We start from the raw sequence: 24018 nt of genomic DNA, 5'->3' as shown, positions 1-24018 counted from the left end.
GGATCATAAAGGACTCGCAGGGGAACACCATGGTATCCTTTGAATGGGGATTAGGCCAAATGTCCAACAACAAAGCAGAGGCCTATGGTCTCCTTTTGGGCACTCTTATCTCAAAGAATCTCGGCCTTCAGAACCTCCTCATCCTAGGAGATTCAGCTATAATAATCGCTGCCATGAACACAGGGAGAGAATTCAAACAATTGGCCCTCAACAACATCAAGAATCGAATCATGGAGAATGTTAGAGCGATAGGAGAAGTGACTTTCAAACACATCCTCAGGAATTTCAATAAGGATGTAGACCAGCAAGCAAATCAAGCGGTCAGAAGGAGTCTCGGTCAGGTTAGGGAGAATAATTCAACCTATGTCAGGGATATCCCGTAAGCATAAGCCCCCCGCCGTCCCTCCTCAAGGGAGAAGTCACTTCAGGCACCCAGGCCATCTTTTCGTATCCTCCTCAATATCTCAAAGCGGCATCAACTGGTTCAATGACAGATCTTCTCGATCTCGGGCCTCAAAATCAATCATCGCCCTCAGAGCACGCGTGATCCCTCGTCCCTCCAAGGCAGGCTCTCTCTGCATCCTCAGTAAAGCCCATACTTCTCGTACGCAGATGGATAAAAGGGTAATCATGGCCCTTGACCGTGTTCTCCCTAACCTCGGGCTTACTCAGTCCCGCTCCACCCGAGCTAGGGACCTCCCTCCATCTACAAATAGTGGACAGCTCCACATCTCTTCTTCAGTCATTGATCGTGCCTTAACAACCCTATCAAATTCATGGTGCAATTCGGAAGCTCTCTCTTCTTCAAGGATTCTATTCTTCCGTCTTGATCCCGGGGTAAGACAGTTCCAGTTTCATGCGAGTCTGTTTTTAATTAACAGTGGTTTTTGTTCCTCCAGCAGTGCCCTCCCGAAGTTTGCGAGGCCCTCTCGTCTTCTCCTAAAGCCATAGCTCCTCAGCGGTCCCGCTCCCTCCAAAGCTGTCTCAGGTTCCCTCTTCAATAGCACGCTCTCTGCTCTCATTCCTCAGGTCATTCCAATGGCGGGACAGCAAGGTCAGCCCTCCAACTAGGCCAAGAACAAAGACCCGTTGGGGAACATCTTCAATAACAAAGAATGTAATATGTGCATGGCACATACCATTATGATCAACAGTCTGAAAGCTCAGGTGAAAGAATTAACAGAGGACTACCATGCGGATAGGAATTCCAAACGAAAGAAGCTGGAAAAAAGAAAAAGGGAGATTGAAGACTTAAAGGACCGCTGTATCCACATGGAGGCGGTTATAGATCATCTGCGCACCCTCACTGAGAGCCAACAGGCAGAAACTTCGACCAGAGCCAGCGCCCGGAAGGAAGACTCGGTCACACAACACTTCCCTTGATTTCATGCATTGCAAATTTGCTTGGTTAGGAGGATCCTATGTAAGGCAGTATAGCCACTTGTTTTTTGTATTGCGTTCAACTAAGAGAAGCTACGAGGATAATGGGTCTGCGTACCCGATTTCGTGCCTCAGTTCTCATACTCTCCCTCACTATGTACTAGTTCTCTTTTCAGAAAGTTTTTCTAATATATGAGTATCCGACATTGTAAAAAAAAAAAAAATCATATCAAACACATCTAGTGGTAAGATTTTCTTATTGATATTTTTCCAACAACACCAAACTCAGCCTCAACACTTCTTCCAAAAACATCCAAGTCTTGTTCAGCACTTTATCAATCACAAATAACCATTGGTGTTGCTTCAGTTGTTTTCCGATTTCAAACATCCATTTGGTATTTTCATCAAGTCATTTACTTCTCTTCAATCTCCCTCTCAACTAGGGAGATATACACTTTCCTTTATCCAAGTAACTAGGGGACAAGTCCATCAACTATCTTATTCTTCCAGTCACACATGTTCTTCTTATCAACAATACATTGGATAATTTATACCTTCCAAAACTTCATCATTGTTTCACGTGGAAATAAGGTCATCTATTTAACTTTAATATCATCAAGGTTCTCACAACTCCCTCTTTCCATCATGCTCAACATCATCATTAAATTATCAAATATGAGGTAATCATATTCATCATCTCGAAGACTATGTAATATAAATCTGCAACAACAAGTACAACCAAACACAAATATATATGTAAAAGAGAATGAATTCGACTTTATCAATATAGGGTTATCATGTAATTATAATAGGAACATAATAAATCAGATTTTAGACATTTAAGATGTAAATCTAGTTAGGTTTTATAATCAATCAATATTTTCATAGATTAAAATTCTTGCAACAACATTTACTAGGGTTTCATTGCAAACCCTAGATTTCATCATAAAAACTAAATCATATCAATAATAAAAAATATTATACTTCTAGGGTGGCATTATCATGCCCTAGAATATCAATCCCTAGATTTCAAAAGTTAAATCATGAACAATCAAGTTAGCATACTAGCATTTCATCTCTAGGCTTCCATTGTTATTTCCTAGAAATCAATATCAGTCTCATACTAGGGTTTTAGCATAAACCCAAAAAATCAAACTTCAAAATTAGATATACAACAAATTTTTACCAGGCCAACTTTTCAATTATACAAAAGAACATACACCCAAATATCCATTTCTAGGCTTTTATATTGATTATTAAAAGGATTTTGTCATAAACCTAAATTTACCAAACCCTAAGAAAACTAAGGTCTCTAGACATGAACAACAAACCCTAAAAGGCTAGGGTTTTACCATAACATTGCCAAAAAATTAAACATCAAGAGAGTAGGATTTCGACAAGAGATATAAACTTTATCAATAAACCCTAAGAAGATTAGGGTTTCATCATTAGCATACCCTAATCATTTAAAGATTAGGGTTTTTAGCGAACCATAAGGTTAGGGTTTTACCAAGTTAACAAGAGATAGTATGATAAGGATAGATTCAATATAAATATTAATCACGCTAACAAGAATATTTTTTATTCAAAACCCTAGACATAAGAGAGTTAGTAGTATAAAACAAATTTCAAATGAGAATGAGCATACATTTTTGCATGAAGAAAATCTTGCAACAAATATTGTAGTCTAAGCCTATACCTTGAGTTGTTATTTAACAAAAATTGTAGAGTTTCTTTAGAAACATGCTTACTTTTATGATACAAGTCTTTATTTGAAGTTTTCTCCATAATCCTTATGTATACCCGCAATATTTCCTTCTAAGGAAAATAAAAAGATAGGATTATGAGTATATAATACAAATAGATCTAGGTGTGTGGAGGAAATCGAGAGGAAACAAAGAACAATATACTTATATTTTGGTAAAATGGTGAAGGATCCCTCTTAATCCATTCTTTCTGAGGGATACCTATAACTTATCAAAACAATTCAAGAACTTCTAATAATACATATTACATCAAAACAGAAAAGACAAAATTTACAAAACTTAAAATAGTAATATAGAAGGATATGCAAGGAAAGACTTAATACTATAAGTCTTTGGCTTTATATTCTTTGTCCTTGTTCTTCTTAGGTGGAGCTTCATCAATAACTGTTGCATGTTCCATTTCTATTTTCTTATTCTAGTTCCTAGGATTTTCTGGATGTTGGTTCTTGTGTTGCCCCATCTTATGACAATTGTAACATTCAATTTTGGATAGGTCAACCTTCTTCTTTGGTCCTTTAAACGTCTTGAAAACTCCGTTCTTCTTGTGATGAGTAGAGTATGAATTTGAAGTGGTGTCCTCTTCTTCTTCCTTCTTTTTACTTACTAAAGAGATGTGATCTTATTCTTGACTACATGCATTCCATTTTTGTTCAAAGGATGGTGTGTCTTTCCAACTGCTAATACCTAATGTAAAATATCTCCATGAATTAGGTAGACCTAATAATGCAAAAATCACAAGTTTTTTTTTTGGTATAGCTTCATTAATGGTGCTGAGCTCATCTCTTATTTGGGAGATCCTCACAAAATATGAATATACAGTATCATCTTTTTTCATATTTATTGTTCTTAGTTCACTCTTGAGACTAGCTATTTGTCCAATGTTCTTGATGGTGAATAATTTGGAGAGATCTTCATACATCCCTTGCGTGGTATCTATGTTGGATATTGAATCCTTTGTTTTGATCCTTCCTTCTTTCAATAGATCTTCAAGTTTTCTTTTTTCTCTTCTTTTACCTTAGCTCTGATACCATGTTAGAAAATCGGAAAGGCAGAAAAATTTTCTTATGTTGATAATTACTTGTGATATTATTGTATTCTTATTAACTTCATTTATGTTCTTCTTTATCTTCTTTTCATTAATAAAACATCAAATCAAAATCATGAAGATCAATAACAATGGAAGTAGGCACTCAGTCAGTGCTAAAACCCCTATGAAGGGGAAAAACTAGTCAAACTCTTCCACTAGTAGATTGAAATCAAATTGAGACAAACCAAGACCTTTTATTAGGCCAAAAGACCTTCCTCACTCCACTAAGTCACCCTTACAAGATGATTATGAAAATTTTAGTGTATTTTCTTGTCATCTAGATTCAACCCAACTACAACACAAAATTTTCAGCCCCAAGGTTCCATAATTTTGGCCCTACTACAGATCTGAAGTTTTGCCACCCAACAAATTCAAAATTTCACACCTAAGAGTCAAAATATAGAGAATTTTACTTCTTATTTCTTGAAAAGTGTCTCCTTCTTCTTCGCTAGGGTTTTCTTCTTCTTCCTAGAAATTTCACTCCACTTTTCTCATCCAGAAATTACAATTGAACTTGTTGTCATCTTCTTCAAATGAGGTCAATTTGTTGTCTTTATATAGTGGTTTTTGGCTCCGAAAAAGGCCGACTTGCATTCCTTGAGGTTGACTTGGTGGAGGAGGCCTAAATGACTTAATTTAAATAAAAATACATTTCTTTCTTGATAGATAAAGCCCAAGAAGGGTCTATTACATGATGGAAAGGGCTAGGACTCAAGACATAAACTCTAAAATCCTACAATGGAGGACTTGACCTAGAAATAAAATAATAAAGCATGAAACCCATGCTAAAAAATATTTTTTCTTTAATAAATAATTTTTTTTTCTTTCTTTTGACAAATACATTTCGTTATGACTCAAATACAATTATGTTTTAGGAAAAATACTCAGAGGGTTTGGGGTGAATTTGTATTTTAAACTCACTTTTACTTTTCATTTCATATTATGATTTTTGTACACTACTTTCATTCATGAAACCCATGCATGTAGACGATTATGGTAAATGAAAACCATGTATAACCAGATAACTAATGTTTATATGTTTCATCATATATTCATCTTCAACCAACACTTCATTATTCATTAATTAAACAATAACTATGAACAATAAGAGTATAATAAACGATCACACATAAGAAACACAACACATGAGAACACCAAGATTTTTTTGGTGGAAACCCAATGTGGGAGAAAACCACCATTGTTGTCATCTTTGTCTTCTTTCTTATTATAGAAAGAAAATATTCTTACAATTTTTTATTGGCGCTGAATATTATCAACACGCAAGCACCCACCTATAGGAGGCTAAAACCTCCACTCATTATCTAGAACCCATTGGAAAGGAGCTCCATCCCCCTAATCTTGTTTACCAACTCCTACTAGAAGGAAGAACCTATCCCCCTAAACAAAATTACCAGCTGCCACTGGAAGGAAGCTCTGACTCCCTCACTGAAGGCTCCAACCCTCACCACCTCTTATGGCCCATGTTTCATAATATTTCATACTGGAGCCACCTAACTCAAAAAATCAAACCTGTAGCCCACCTTTCATCATATTTTTACACTGGACACACACCCAACATTATGCTCAATACCAAATGGAATATTGAATATAAATATCAAGCACACAACCAAATGAATCATTGTATCATTACAAAACCAATGAGTGAATCTCAACCAACCATTACATCTAGCTCAAAACAATCCATAACATATATAAACAATCACAACTGTATCATACTAACCACTCATAAATAAGGCATACATTGTTAACCATCACAAAAACAAATTGTTGTCACTGAAAACCCTGATCAGATTTACTTCAAAATGTATGCGTTATTTTTCTACAGCATACCTGTGTATATACATGCTTCCTATATATAACAACTATGCACAGATCTAATATTACTAAACATTGAACTGAAACTTTGTAACACTAAATCAAGTACTGAACCAAGATGAAATATATGAATCAATCACAAATCATTGAACCAATCATAGATCATCATATTATAGAATCATCATTAACAAATAATCTAATCAACCCAATCAACACTTCTAGACAAAGATCATCGTGACTAAGACATCATTGATAGACAACAATAAGCAAAGCATAACTCATCAAATGTCATCATCAAATTGCACTGCAAACCCTAATATGTATACACGACCTTCATGAAGTAGATAAGTGTATGTACACGCTTATTATGTGTAGAACCCACATATAAATCTCAATTTACTAAATAAATTCACAGAATTTATACACAACTTAACAGAAACATATTCATGTATGTACACGACTATTCAAAAGCAAACTAGCATACTGATATGAAAAAAAATCACTACAAATCACATCATCTTTCAAATCCAAATATCAACACACATATTGTTACATTCATACATCATTATATACATATCATACTATCATCATATATCTATCATTATCATCTACTTAGACATATGAAACAAGTAAATCAATAAACCATATTTCAACATATCTTCATATATTTCATATTTGAATTATTTACTTGTTTCTTGGTGCATCCTTGTTTCAGATCAGATTACACATGAATAAAAACATTTTCTTTCACCCTCAACACCTTGATATCCATCTTATTATATAGCCTTTTCCTTAGCCAATACCTCAGGTAAATACCTTGGTAATGTTGTAAGTATTCTTTGACGGGATCAAATAATCATTGTAGGTCTTTGATGGGCCAATACCATGGTAAAGACCCCTGGTATCTAGATTTCCATGGTTCATAATCTGTATGTGAATTTTAATCACAAGACCTATGTATGTACGCAACCCTTCTTCACAGGAACTTGCTTATACTTTCTTAAACTTCTACTTTTGTCTTCCAACTTTCACTGACTTGTCAATTCTATGTCCATATCATCTATAGCATATGTACCAAACTGCATGAGTTCCACCATCATCATATGTTGACATCGATTGCATATTTATAAAGTAATTTATCATCAAGGACAACACATTAGCCATAATTCCAACAAGCTCCCCATTTTGAATTAATGACAACCATTTTGGTGTTTGGACACCATCTACAAACACACCTACAAACCATCGGCAAACACACCTACCAACACCAAGTCTTCTCTCCAATCAAACCAAGCTTTTCTCTAGGAATTCTTATCCAAACACCAAGCTTCTCTCCCCATTTGACATCAAGGGCAAAGGATTGATCCAGGTTGAATGAAGTGCTTCCTTTGTAGTGTTGATTATTGTAGGTCTGACCTGTTGAACATGAAATTTTCATATTGACCATGTTGCCTTGAGCATTTGTTGGACCTTCTATAGATATTGAATATAGTACAATACTTTATGACTCAACCAAAAATGACCTTTCCTATCACCAATGACTCATGATTACATTAGACACCTAAAATATTGGATTTACATATTGGACCCAAATTTTACATCAATGTCCCAAAATAATGGAATCACATAGATGACATGACTTGATCCCAATAGACCATACATTAATAAATATTACAATGACTACAAAATTGGTATTTACATTACCTTTTACATCAAGAGACATAGATGAAACTTATAGACAAAAACAAGAACCTCGACAATGAAGTAGCAAGACCATGAGAGTCATTATCAACTTTCATTCACCATATAAAAGTCTGCAACATAATCATCTTATAGAAGCAACATAAATGTCAATAGCATGAAAATCCTCATCATCAACATGTAACATCATACAATTTAGTATCAATATTTCCAATATCATCATCATGTGACCAAACACGCAATGCTTCCAAGCATCCTCAAGAAGTTGTAGCTGAAGCATAAGATTGTGCAATAAAGCTCTATTAGCATCTCATCTCCTTGACCTAATGTGATCAAGGTAAACATTCTCTCTCGACATATAGGAAGAGCCACAATACTCAACCAACATCTTCAATGAACGTAATCATCTTTCTTATCAATGTTTGACAACACAATATTTTCCAAATGTAGCTCAATCAACATATAGGTATCATCCATGCAACCCATGGATCAATAAAACAAAGAGAACCTCCAACCACATAAGCCATCAACCAACATCAATAATGACCACACATACACATCCTCCTCATTAATTGTATCAATTAGGATTAACACACTATTATCAACTTCACTAAGTGAACTCACACAACATCCATGACTTTACCTTATGCAATCTATGCATCATTGATAACTCATGACATAATGACAACAACATATGTATCTTCAGTAGTAATAATAGAAATAATCATACATTTGCAATGATATTTACTCATATTAAACATCATCATTCTATAAGGAGTTCTCAAGAACTCATATTTCCAACAATGAACTATTAGAAGCATAGTAGATGCTCCCCCTAAACCTGTGCCAATTTTTCATTGTCAAATCTGATAATATCCATCTCCTCAATCAGAAAATTCATCAAAGAATACACAACAACAATAACATTTTGAAAAAACTCATGAACCATCATGAATCAACATCATTCCTAAGCATCATGTGAACATCATCAAAAGACTGTAACAAATTAATGCCAGAACCAAAATGCCAATAATAAATTGATGGAAGCATATGAGAAGCTCCGCCTGAATTTATGCCACTTCCTTTTCATTACCAATAGTCATGCACAACTTTATATATCAAAATTTGCATATATACATGATTTTCCTTTATGAGAGGCACGTACATAATGTAAAATGTTGAATTTTCATAATCATAGCTCCCCCTGAACATGTATTGTCTTTTCATGTTCATTGTCAGTTAATCAGATGTAATGTAAGTAATACCAAAACATCATCAAAATAATATCAAGGAAAAATAGAGAACCATCACCAAGATACTCATGTATATCTCCCCCTGAGATCATACACTACTGATCTTGTGGACCTGATCATCATCACCTTCTCTTCATGAGGTTATGTACCTCACATTTAGTCATTGTTAGAAGTATTCTTTTAAGTACAATAGATTGTAGTAGGGACCATCTTCTTTTACTTTTAATCTGAAAAAGAGGAACTATACCTCTTCTTTCTCCCTGAATCCTTCTTTACTAGCACATATAATTTTTATGGGTTTTAGTATCCTCTTGCTATAAATTTTCTGGTTTCTTCATTTATAACTTTTCATTTACTTGATATAAACACAATTATCCATCCTTTTTCAGCTAATTGACTGACACTTAGAATATTTTGCTTTAGCCCTTGAACTAATAATGCATCAAATACTTTTGTATGCTTATCAAGTTTGGCTCTAAATTTTCCTAGAACCTTTCCTGGAGCACTATTTCCAAGAACAACCTTACCACCTTTGTTTTTCTTGAGAGATTCAAACTTGCTCTTATCCCCAGACATGTGATGAGGGCATCCGATGTCTGTGTGCCATTAATATTCATCTTCAAATGAGAACATAGCAAGGCCACATTTAATTTTTTCTTCTTCCTTTTGCTTAATATGAGAAGTGATGGTAGATTCATCTTTCTGCAGTCTTTTGGTAACAATATTATTTGTCCAGTTGCTTGCCATGTTGTCTGTGGAGATCCATTGACTTGTTCCTGCATTATTTTTTCTACATGCTCGAACTTGTTACAAGTATAACATCTTACATGACCAGAAAAGGGAGAAGAGGAATCATAATATTTTTGTTTCATATTCCTCCTTTTGAAATCAATAGCTTTGTGACAAAATATGTTGCAAGAAAAACAATATCCCTTAAAGAAACTTGAGTACTTGAGAGCTTATGATCTTCCTATTAGTCTTCTTCTGCAATTTGTTGCAATGTGTCCATATTTATGACATGTGAAACATTCAAAATCATTGTTCAGAGGAGAAAATTGTTTGATACTTCTATAGTTATGAACACATCATTTCCTTTCAAATTTTTCTTTATTTAGTTGTTGGTTTGGTTGACTTCTTATCTCTTTATTAAGAATTTCATATTTTTCATTTTTATCCTTTAAGTTCCTTGCACAATCTTGTGAGGTGGATTCTCCTTTTATAGTTTTATGAAAACCAAGACCTATTTTAATGGAGGGAGACCTTTGACTACTAAGAATATTTTCCAATATCTTTGAGCTATCTTGAAATCTCAATTTTTTATCCTTTTCTTCTAGCTTACCTTCTAGAATACTTACCTCAACTTGTTTTTCACCTCTAGTCTTTTCTAATTGAGTTCTCAACTCAGTGGTCTCCTTCTTAAACCCATTTTCATGTTCTTCAAATACTTGAAGAGTCTCCTCATATCATTTGTTTGACTTTTCAAGATCTAGTTTGAGAGAGATGATTTGTACTTCACGGTAATTGGTTATTTCTTTACACTCTTCGTTTGTTGTATCCTCTTCATTTACCTTCTTTCCAATTTTATTTATCAGTGATGCTACTTCATACTCCAGTCTTTGTCATTGTGTTGGTACAACCTCTTACTAGAACACAGGCACCCACTTGCAGGATGCTGCAACCTCCACTCGTTCTCCTGCACCCACTGGAAGGGAGCTCTAATCCCCTGATCTTGTTTACTGGCTCCTACCAAAAAGGAGCACCTACATCCCTACACAAATTTACCAGCTACCACTAGAAGGAAGATATGACTCCCTCACTAAATGCTCTAACCCTCACCACCTCTTGTGGACCACATTTAATTATATTTCATATTGGATCCACCCGAATCAAAACATAAAACTTGTAGGCCACCTTTCATCATATTTTCATACTAGACCCACACCAAACATTATGCTCAATACAACATTGAATACTGAATTTGAAATTCAATCAAAGAACCAATTGAATCACTGTATCATTATCAAACCAATCACTGAATCTCAACCAACCATTAGAACTAGATCAAACCAATTTGTAATAGATATAAACCATCACCACCAGATCATACCAACCACTCATAAATAAGCCATACACTCTTAACCATCATAGAAAAAAAGTGTTGTCACTACAAACACTGATCAAATTTACTTCAAAATGTATATGCTACTGTTCTGAAGCATACCTGCATATATACACACTTCCTTTATATAACACCTGCATACAAATATCATATTATTGAACATTGAACTCAAACATTGTAATACTAAACCATCCGCTGAATCAAGTATTGAACCAATATCAAATCACTAAATCAATCATAGATCACTGAACCAATCATAGATCATCATTAACCAATAATCTAATCAACCCGATCAATACTTCCATACATAGATCATCATGGATAAGATATCATTGAGAGACATCAGTAAGCAAAGTAGAACTCATCAAATGTCATCATCAAACCGCATTGCAAACCTTAATATGCATAAGCAACCTTCATAGAGCATGTTAGCATATGTATGTACTTATTATGTGCAGAAATGTGTATAAATATTAACATACTGAATAAATTCACAGAATTTATAGAGACTTAACATAAACATATTTGTGTATGTACATAACTATTCAAAAGCAAACCAACATACATATATGAAAACTTTCACTGCAAATCACATCATTTGTAAAACCCAAATCTCACAACACATACTATTTCAGTCATACATCGTTATATGTAGATCATACTATCAACATAGATCTATTATTATTATCTACTTAGACATTTGCAACAAGTAAATAATTCCACCATATTTCAACATATCTTCAGATATTTCAGATCTGAGTTATCTCCTTGCTTCCTGGTGCATCCCTGTTTTAGATTAGATTACACATGAGTAAAATCATTTTCTTTCACCCTCAACACCCTCATATCCATATTATTATATATCCTTTTCCTTAGCCAATACCTCAGGTAAATACCTTAGTAATGTTGTAAGTATTCTTTGACGAGATCAAATAATTGTTACTGCAACCATTACTACGGGCCAATACCATGGTAAATACCCATGATATCTAGATTTCCATGGTTCAGATTCTATACAAAATTTTTACTCATAAGACCTGCATATGTACCCGACCCTTCTTCACAGAAACCACATATGCTTTCTTAAACTTATTTTTTTCATCCAATTATCATTGACTTGTCAATTCTTTGTCCATATCATCTATAACATCTGTACCAAACTGCACGAGTTCCACCATTTTCATGTGTTGGAATGAAGTGTGTATTTATCGAGTATGCTTCCATCAAGGACAACACATTAGACATAATTCCAACAAGCTCACCCTTTGGACTTGATGAAAACCATTTTGGTATTTGGACACCATTTGCAAACACACCTGCAAACACCAAGTCTTCTCTCCAATCACACCAAGATTTTCTCCAAGCATTCTTCTCCACGCACTGAGCTTCTCTCCCCCTTTAACATCAATTGCGAAGGGTTGATCTAGGTTGAATGAAGTGCTTCCTTTGTAGTGCTAATTGTTGTAAATTTGATCTACTGAACATGAAATGTGCATATTGACCATGCTCCCCTGAGCATATGCTAGACCTTTTAAAGATATTCAATAGAGTACAATACTATATGACTTAACCAAAAATGACCTTTCCTATCACGAATGACTCATGATTACATTAGACACCCAACATATTGGGTTTACATATTAGACCCAAATTTTACATCAATGTCCCAAAATAATGGGATTACATAATGACATGACTTGATCCCAATAGCCCATACATCACTGAATATTACAATGACTAGAACATGGGTCTTTACATGACCTTTTACGTCAAGAAACATATTTGACACTTATAACCAAAAACAAGAACCTCAACAATGAGGTATTAAGACCACGAGACTCATCAACAACCGTCATTCACCTTATAGGAGTCTACAACATAATCATTTAATAGAAACAACATACATGTCAGTATCATGAACATCATCATCATCAACGTGTAAGATAAGACAATGTAGTATAATTCTTTCCAATATCATCATGATGTGACCAAACATGAAATACTTCAAAGCACCACAAATAAACTGTATCTTAAGCATTAGATTGTGCAATAAGTCTCTATCAGCAACTCATCTCCTTAACCTCATGTCATCAAGGTCAACATGCTCTCTCCGCATATAGTAAGTTCCACAATCCTCAACCAACATCTTCAATGAAAATATGTATCTTTCTTATCAATGTTTGACAACAACAATGTTTCCAAATGTAGCTCAAGAAACACATAGGTATCAACCATGCAACCCATACATCAATAAAAAAAAGAGAACCTTTAGGAACATATGCCATCAACCAACATCAATAATGACCACAACATACACATACTCTTCGTTGAGCGTATCAAGTAGGATAAACACATTATTATCAACTTCACAAACTGCAACTCACGCAACATCCATGATTTTACCTTATGCAATCTATGCATTTTTTATAACTCATGACATAGTGACAACAACATTGTTAATCAAGGTTTTCATTGATGTCAATATGGAAGTGTTTGTGATGGAAATTTATTGTGATACGTGATGTTTCCCATTGATGCCCATTGATCATAATGTTTCCCATGAAGAACCCAAGGACTGAATACAACATATATATATATATATATATAGATATATAGATATATATACAGAAAGAGTAGAATCAGTGGACCCAAGGAGTGTCCCAAGGAGGAAAGCTATCGAAAGTCGAGGAAAGCCATCAGAAGCCATCGGAAAGACATGGGAAGCCATCAGAAATAAATTGGAAGCCATTGGAAGTCATAATCGAAGCAAGAGAAGCATATTATAGTAAGAGAAACATATCAAAGCAAGAGCAACTATTGAAAATCACAAAGAAACCACAGGAAAGCCAAAGAGTCGAAGAAAACAACGGAGGATCCATATCAGAAATATGGCATGTAACATAGCACATATGCCCAAGAAGAACGGAAAGGAAGAAAACAATAAAGGAGCATTGCGGCGGAGGATCATAAACATAGTTATCAGAGAAATTGTATCAACATTATATAATATCGATGTTTTCTATTATATTCCACTACTCAAAACCCGTCGATTGTGATGTATAATATGGACTCGAACTATTTATGGTAGCAACTATATTGAAATATATCACATATGTTGTATCGTGAACTTTAAAGCCTTGCCACCGCTCAAAATCCCTGACTGTGATATGAGTTACGAACCCGTTGGACCATTATAATACACCTTTATGAAATATTGCATCTGCTATATTGGAATTGTCATATCAAAAGTCTTAAAGGATGTCATGTTAAAACATCGATTTTGATATTACTGTGGACCTAACTACACCACTATAATATGACTCAATATGATATCACATCCATTGAATCACATGTTTCAAAGAAATTTCAAACCACCAATTGTGATAAGGGTGTGGACCCAATGGACCACCGATTGCGATAGAGTTGTGGACCCTACGAGATTATCAAAAGAATCTTATTGTATATCGCATCCACTCCATCGATAGTAGGGGAATCGACTATGTTATGAGAAGACCTTGGGAAGTTTTGATTGCAATTAAGGTGATGATGTGGAACGTGGGACCACCCATTTTATGGTTTTAGCTAAGTTGATATGTGATTTTCGGAAAATAAACAAGTTTATGATAAAAGTAACATAAAGGCCCCTCCAATATATTTTAATATACAAGTCGACCTCCCTCCAATAAATTTTTATTTCGATCATTGGTGAAGCTCATATAAAAACGAGTTAAAAAGCTTCATTTCAAGAAAGGAATCGGGGCATCGAATACAGAGAAGGAGGATAGTTCACAACTCGTGAACTTGAAGAAAAAGAAGAAGAATGAAGCTGAAGGTCAAGGATTTTGTTGAATCAGTTGTTTATTGAAATGCTTAGGCCTATAATAAATCTATAGAAGCACAGCCAACGATCTATTAAAAAGACTGTACAGACAAGGTCAGTTTAATTGAATACAAAACCTGAAGTTGCAACAGTCACTCCTTTAATGGAATTACTTCTGAAGCGCCACTCTTGATGCAACTACCACAACAGTAAGAACATAGGGTCAAAACAAAGAGCTGTTCTGTAAAGACATTGAGGCCTAGCACAGATATCTTGTTGAAAAACATCAGCAGATCTTGGAGAATTTATTGAAGATCATGATGCATTGTTGAGATCATCATGAGGTAAACTTTGCAGACTCTATTGAATAGTATGAAGGGTTGTGAAGACTCCTTCATATGAAGACATGTTGTCATTGATAATGTAGCATGGAAAATACAGTGAAGATGAAGGTTGACAGAACTCATTGAAGAGGATATTAGGAGAAGTGAATCACTATCAAACATATCTAGACAAAGCATAAACAGTGGGTTGGAGCCCAGAGGATTGGTGCCCTGAAGGTTGGAGCCTCAAAAAAAAGGTAGGTGCCTTTAAGGATAGGGTTGGAACCCTAGAGGATCGGTGTCCTCAAGAAACCAGGTCCAAGCCTATACTAGAGAAGGGTTGGTGCCCTAGGGGCTGGAGCCTCTAAATGTAAGGTTGGTGCCTTGAAAAGATAGGGTCGGTGCCCTAGAGGTCGAAGCCTTACAAAAGACCAACTTGGTGCTTGGCAATAGGTTGGAGCTTGGGAGATTGAAGATCATGTCTTCATCAAAGGGTTGGAGTCCTATATATATTTTACTTGATTCATTATAAAAATTATATTAATAAATCATTTATTCCTATTGATTATTTTGTGTTCTAAATATAATTGATTTAACTCGTAAAAGTAAAAATTGAAAAGGAATACTGATTCACCACCCTCTCAGTACTTCCAACAATTGATATTAAAGACATTACCTTCACTCAAAGCCTAACATCTTGAAGGTTGATTATTAGAACACAAATGGCGAAGCCAAAGAAGAAAGTCTCCAATCCTCCTAAAAATGTGTCTCCCTCAACCACCGAAATTGAAGTCAATCAATTTGTGAAGGCTCCTTTGTTCAATGGAAACTTTGATATATGGGAAGAAAGAATGAGGAATTTCTTAAAGACTCAAGGCATTGAAGTCTGGAAATTGGTGATTGTTGATAGCATGATGGATGGAGAATCCAAGGAACACAATACAAGAGAAATGAAAGAAATCTTGAATGGGATACTTGATTCTATGAAGGCCAATTTTGAAAAATGTTCGTTGGCAAAAGGCATATGGGATAAAATTTACGATATTCACTCAAAAGGAGCATTGAAATGATCTCTAGTCAAGAAAATGATGGAAAACAAGAAGGAAATCCGGAGCCCATCAAGGAAGCTGAAGATAAGAGTGATAAAATCAAGGCTAAATAAGATCTAGAAGATGAAGAAAATGAAGAAGATTTTGAAGAAAACCTCCCCACTAGACTTATGGCTACCATAGAAGAGATTAACAATTGGAAAAACGAAAATGAGGAACTTAAGAAGAAAGCACAAGTTGGTGACCAGGACAAGACAAGGAAGGAAGTTGACCTTATCAAGCTTCAAATACAAGAAAGAGATGAGGTTCTCACCAAGATTAACGAAGAATTTCATCAAAACAAGAGAAATCATCATGAAGAAGTCATATCTATGAAAAATTAATTGGATATGGTAAAGAAATAGGAAGATACCTTGTCAAGCCACCTTGAACAAAGGAGCAAGAGCTTGAACAAACTTGAAGTAAAGATTGGTCAATACAAGGAAGAGGTATCCTCCCTTAGATCTCAACTAGAAGAAGCAAGGAAACAAGCACAAGGAGCTAAGAAGGTGATGTAAGCTTTGACATTCATAGAAGTACAAGTTGATGAAGCAGAAAAAGAGAGAAACACCATGATATCCCAACTAGAAGAAAAGGATGATGACATCACCAAGTTAAAATTAGAAATCACTTCGCTTAAGGCCCAATCATGTGAAGCAACCAAGATGAAGGAGGAAATGGAGATCATTCTATCAAATAAGGATGAAGAATTCAAGAAAATGAAGGTATAAATTGTCTTTCTCCAAGACGAAGTTGACTTGCTGAATAAGAACTTGAAAAGTTCTCAAACCCTAGGATGACATCCTAAGTCATGAAAGGTCTCCCCTTGATAAATCAGGTCTTGGTTGTGCAGGTGAATCCTCAAGCAAGAATGATAATGCTTCAAACAACAAGGATGTGAGGAATCCTAGAAGAAATGTTGATGCCCCCAGCAAAGGCAAGAGTGATATTGACATTGGAAGAAATCATACTCCAAGAAGAAATGCAGATGGTGCCAAGGATGCAAGAAGAAATGGTTATCATCAAAGGATCTCAAGGTCGAAAGACTTTAGAAGTACATCAAGGAAATCTCCATCACCCAAGTACTAAATTATATTTCTTAGTTATTTCTATTCTTATACAACTTTGGGCACATGGAAAAAGATTGTAGGGCATATCAAAAAAATAATTATAATGGTCGCCGTTAATCTCCGAGAAGGAATTTTTTAAGAAGAAGTCATGAACTCTTATTCATGAACAAAATAGAGCACTTCAACTGTCATACATTGGTCATATGGCATGTGATTGTAACTTGACTTGGGCTCCTACATAGGATAGAACCATGCCAGAGAAGAAAGTTACACAAGTATGGAGAAGAAATCAAATACAATCCGAAAATCTCCTGAACTCTCCAGCCAACAACACATGTTGTTGACTTGATGAAGCTATCCTTAATAGTCCGAGTGTGTTTGATAATGGGATTCTACCAAAAAGACCATGGATACAATTAGGGGGAGCTTGTGATTCTTGATCATTATTGTAGAAGCTATCCGTGAAAGGGTCCTTATGAAATCCTTGATGAGCTATATTAACAAGCATTCTTTAATAGATCATTTCTCAGGAACACTCCATTGAAGAACATGATCTCTTATCTATCCAATGGACTGTTGTTGAAGATATTTTTTCTACTTGATTACTAAGTAGAAATTGGAGTAGTAGAGAAGGCAATCTAATGCTAAAGAAATGGGGCAAATAACTATATTATTGTTATTACAAAAGTTGAATATCGAGACTCGGGGATATGATGTGAGACTTATGGACACAAATAGAGGCAACCTTCAGAAAAACATATACATATGGGAATGGAGCTTGAAGCAAGAGTAATTGGCAATGTTAGCCTCCTATTGCAACAGGTTTCATATTTCATGATTGATAGTGGAAGTACCAAAAATGTTCATCTTTTTCTTGCTGCAAAAGTTCCATTTTTGAAGTTTTCTCAGTTAGGGGAAAGCCAAACAGCCTAAGCTTGGTTTCCCTAGGTTTAAATTGTTGTTGTAGAATAGAGAAGGAAAATCTGTCCAAACAGTTTAAGCTTGGCAGATTAGTAGCTAGGTAGAGAATGAAGGAGCCCAACAGCTTAATCTGGGCCCTTGGAAGCAATAAGGGTTGTTTTAGATAGGAAGGCAGTTTAACAGAAAAAGCAATTAGGGTTTGCAAGTCTAAGTGCACCCTTCCTGAAGTAACAAAAAATACTAGATGTATTAGGTTGGGTAGGTAGTTTGGGGTTGCAGAAGCAAGAACATCTCATCAGTGGCAGAGGTACCAAAGTAGTGTTTTAATGGCAGAATTCTGGATGCATGTCTAATTTCCCTTCACTCCCCCTCAAAGTCCCTTACTAACATCCCCTTGACGGACCTTGGGATCTGCCCAAAAAGTCCTGATTCCACTTCATTTCTGTGAAGCATCAAGGTAAATGTTGGCTTTCTTAAATGAAAAAAAGCCACATTTCTTGTCTAAAATCACTTTTCACTTTCATTTACCCCTATGTCTAAGTTTAATTGTTGAAACTTAGCCTTCTGCTCTTCTTTCACCTCATAAAGTCATATTAACTTCTAATTGTACTAAATAGCCCCCTAACTACTTCCCTATCCCTATTCAGTACTAAAACTATATAAAATCCCCAAAAATATTAAATAACCCCCCCCCTTGGCACTATAGCCATATGTCTTCTAGTCCGGGAAATAGAAGTCCATTTGGGGCTCCTATTAACCCTCATATCTCCTAACCTTGGAATTAACTTAACCTCTCGTTGGGTTAATAACCTTTACCTAATCCCTCGCTCATCAAAATCTCGTATTTCCCCTCTGCACTAACTGTTCCAAAGTTAATGTTAAATGTTCTGTTGAACATTAAGCTAAACATTTAGTCCCCGCGCGCATACAAACCCACATTTCCAATGTTTAAACCCCCGCCGAACCAAATTAATTGAAAAGGGCACCGCGGGCCCCGTCATTAACGATCCGCCGTATTAACAATCCCGCCAGCCGTTAGATATGGCCCGCCCAAGATCTACGGTGGGTGGGTCTTTTCTCGTGCCAACAGCGCGAGGGTTAGCGTCTGGGGCTTCGGCGGTTTCTCCGTTGTACTCCCGCCACGCGTCGCCCTCCCGGGTGTGGCAGAGCCCCCTCCTCCCAAATCGCCCAGGCGCTAAAGTGGTGCACCATGAAACCGCTTACCGCTCTCCCTTGGTGACGTAAGCGCCACGTCCGCCCTGTGACGTCACCTCCTCGCCTCCGCTGCTATGCCACGTTGCCGCCACCTCATCCCTTTTGTGCCCGCGCCCTGCCACCGTGTCATCGCCACGTCAGCGTCCCGTCAACTTCCATGTCATCTATCCGTGCCCCGGGACCCGCCGATGACGTCATGCTGACGTCATCCCGGAAAAGCGCCAAAAGCGCCCAAATGTCAATTTTTTGCTTAAATAAGCACGCGAACGACCGTTGTAGTTCATTTCTATTGGTTTATTTAAAGGCTCTGGCTCACTTTTTTATTCACTTTTGCATTCCCAAAGCTTGAAACGTCCAGTTGAGCTGCTGTGGCTTGCAATTCGACTTCATAGCCTACCTTTGCACCAGTTCGTCCACTCTCGGCGCTGTTTAAACCATGTATTTGTCAAATCTCCCCCTTTTTTCGCTTCTGTTCTTCATTTTACCCACTGCACATACTATAAGCCTGCAAAGATTCCCCAATTGGCAGCTCTGCCGCACTTAAACCTTCATGCAAAACCACTGCAAACCCTTCATTTCAGAAAAAGCCTCGTAAACCTTGTACCCATTTACAATTTCACTGGCTAGTTCTGTTTAAGAGCTCGGCCTCCAGGAAAAATCTTGCGGCAGCTCTGCATTGCCCTATTTTACTCTATCCCGCTGTTTAAATCCATCCACTGACACTGTAATTGTCCTTTGCCCCTTTGCATTGTTATTCACAATATATAGCCCCAAAGAATTCACTAAAAAAGGGAAGTTTTCAGCTCAATCATTCAAAAAATTACATAATGGCCACTCCTTTTGCTCTGAACATCACTCCCATAAATCTACCAAGCAAAGAGCTTCAAACAATGGCTCTGGCTGATACAGACTATCTAATTCAGGACCTAGTTGGAAACACAAATCATTTGCATACCTATTGCCAGCTGAGAAACAGTTTCATAAACAAATCTGACAGGTATGGCATAAGGGAGTCCAATCTGCTACATTATTTCCTCCCCTCTGTCAACACTTTTCCTGAGATTATTCACCTGTGTGCTGCAAATTATGAGCCAAATCAGAGAGCTGTTAAGTCTCCATCTGGGAGCATAATTTTCTACATCACTGCTGACTCCATCAACCAAATGATAAATTTCAAGCAGACTCAGATACTATTGCCCTTCTCCATGAATAACTTGCTGGAAGAAGCCTCTTGGCTCCCTGGCCCCAAGTTTGAAAAAATTGTTAAGACATTTATGAGGGCAGATTGCCAACCTAAGGAGCCACCTCCATTGCCATACGACCATTTCAATGAGGTGAGCAAGTTACTTATAGACATGATATCTTATGTGTTTGGTTTCACAACAAGTGAGCATGTGGATGAGACAGTGTTGGTTATATTGTCTTCATTTAGCCAAGGACAACCTCCTGCTGTCAAGTATGATTATGCCAGGTTCATAGCAAATAAAATCCATGACCAGCTCCTTAACCTAGATAGGCAGGGAGTTTTCAAATATTCTTCATACATCTATCATCTTCTCATGTATTATCAATCTGAAATCTTCCAATGTCCCATAAAAAAGTTAGATTCAAAGGGAGAAAGAAGATCTGTTGTCTTCTGGTCATCTGTTTTCCATCAAGTCCAACATTCTCCTTACTTGTACTGTGAGTTCATTGACCAGTTTGTATATCCAACCTCCTTCCTATTAATGAAAGCTCCCCCTCCCAGAATAACTTATGAAATGCAGAAGTTATTACAGCTTTCTAAGAGCTACAAAGTAGGTGACTGGTACCTATATCAGGACCACACTGTGATTAGAATCTATGGCTATGAGCTTTGTCCTTACAGGCTCCCAAGATATGTGCCAATGACGTTGTTTGCCTTGGAATACTACAGGCAGCTTATAAATTCAGATCTGACTCATTTCCACAGCACTAAGAAGAGGGCTCAACTGAAATTCAAAGACCACTTAGGCCCCTTCATCATGAACAAAAAGGAAGGTTGGCAAGATGCTGACCTAATATTGAAGGATCAACTTAAGTTGAAAAGAAGTTTCTGGTGGGTCCCTTATGACCCGCTTGGCTTTATTAACGCTAGAAGGGTCAAATATAGATTGACACCATATGACCACTACAAAAACCCACACATCGAAAAATATGCTAATCAAGATGCATGGGCACAAGGAACTTTAGTTGAGGAATTCACTCAAGAGGAAATTTTTCCGCAAATTGCCAAAGATCTTGAAAAGACTCTTGACTTGGATTCTGCTGACCAAGTAAATTTCAAGCTGCCTTACCAAATTGGAGAGAGCACTACAAAGCAGGCAGGGAGAGTTGGCCTCCCAGCCACCTCAGACAGTTCCAACTGTTGTTGCTATTCCTCCAACACAAGCAACAGTGACCCCTCCAATTATTCTAGCAACTACAACAGCTACAGATGCTACAACGACAACAACAGCAGTACCTGAAGCAAGCATGAGCATGGATGAATGTCAGGCAGAAAGAGTCGATTGTGCGGACACAACCAACCTCCCTAGGAGCCTAAGACTCTCTAGTGACAAACAAGACAAACAAGAGCAATCCTTCTCTAAACATGCATTTACTATACGGGAAATCAAGTGTTTAGATCCTACCTGTAATCCAACGCTGTTGTAGCAGTCCAGCTCCACTGATCCGGATGAGCTCCTCCTTCACTTTGAAACCTGCATACACTAACAATCAAATGATTAAATAGCACTTGATAATCTCATATAATAAAACATATTTAACACGTAGACCAAGGAGTACATGAAACAACTCATAAATAACAAGTTATTGAGAAGAATGGACTCATTTGCATTAATAGGTAACAAAAGGAAAAAATACAACCTGAGCCTTGGTGTTGTGCAAGTCCCTCCCAGGGTCCATCAAGAGTTCTCCTTTACTTTGACAAAGCTCACCCACTTCCAAATAGAACAAGCAAAGATGGCAAACTCTCCTCACAAGCTTCTAAATGGGAGTCCTAATTCCTGCAGCATTTACCCTTAGAAATGTATAGCTTTCAACCTCTCCTCCTTCTGGCCCAATGCCTGTATTTATAGTGCTCAAGAGGAAGTTAATCAGGTCCACCATCAATGGGATAATCCCCTCTTTGGATGGGATAGCTCCCTTATTGATGGGATAAGTTCCTCTTTGGTAGGAGTGCATGAACCATCTGGAGGCGCTCAATACACGTCGAACAACCTTCTAGAATGCTCTAGAAATGACCACAAGTGACTTTTTAAAGATGAAACTTGTGCATTTTAACCTTTTCAGGGGGACGCACCTGCACCTTTACATACAGAGCGTCCAAAGACGTAGCTTTTGTGAACATTGGGTGCGTCCCCGCAGGTAAGGTTGAGAGAACCTGCGTCCCCAGAGATAAATACATTTAGAAAGACTTTCTATCTTTTTTGGAGTTTGACATGGAGAGCAGAGGCATAAGACTTGCCTAAGAGGGTAGCATGACTATTGATAGAGCCATCCTAACTGTGAATAGTCATGGTGACATTTTTTAGTGTAACAGATTGCCCCCTAAAGTGCGAAGCCTGAAATAGATTAGGGTTTTGTATTATCTAGGAAGGGTGAAGCGCTTTATCATTTCAAGGATTATCTCGTGGAGAGCTTGGTCAGAACCTGCAATTTTCAACACAAAATACATGTATAAGATTATATCATCACTGAGGTAGGCATTCCCATACTCAGATTAAAACTTTAACTAACAGACTAACTACTCTGATACAGGAATGATCTTGCAGTACATCATAATCATAGACTTTTGTAGACACAGTATGGGCGCAGCCATCTGTTTATGATTAGTCTACTTAGATAATGAATACAAAACTCCTCGCAGCCTGGATGGTGGAAACTAGATCCAGGGTCTTCATTTCTACTTCCCGAATTGGTACGATTCTAGCCATGCGAATAAATGAGTTGATGTCGAACATGGTAGAAACCACTTGATTACCAGTCAATGATGTAAACTGTTAACAAGTGTGAGAGAGACCACCAGTAATGTCAATGGTTCTCAAAGTACCCAGTACAATCCATGAGATGTGAATGAATGAGTTGATGTCGAACATTTCACGGAATCCTTCGATCGAAAGTCAATGATGTAAACTGACGTCAAAGGCGAGAAACCTGCCATTGATGCATGCAGACTTCAAGGTACTGACGATTTCTAAGTCATCTCTCTAGATAATGTGCTGATGTCGATAGAAAGCGACCCGTTGCAGGCAAGCCCGCAACACGAAATCATTGTTCAAGTTGAAGAAATGTTGCTGTAAAGACTGACTCAGGGATGGTCAAATGGATGACAAGTATTTTGCAGATGAAAGTTTTGCTTGCAGACCTCTTGAACAATAACGACACGACAGATGGCTTGGTGCTGAATAACTCAAAGT

This window comes from Pinus tabuliformis, chromosome 2_2, assembly GCF_031772625.1.
Source record: "Pinus tabuliformis cultivar Carrire ecotype Pingquan chromosome 2_2, CPIR1, whole genome shotgun sequence".
NCBI lineage: Eukaryota > Viridiplantae > Streptophyta > Pinopsida > Pinales > Pinaceae > Pinus > Pinus tabuliformis.
This window is presented reverse-complemented; position numbering follows the sequence as displayed.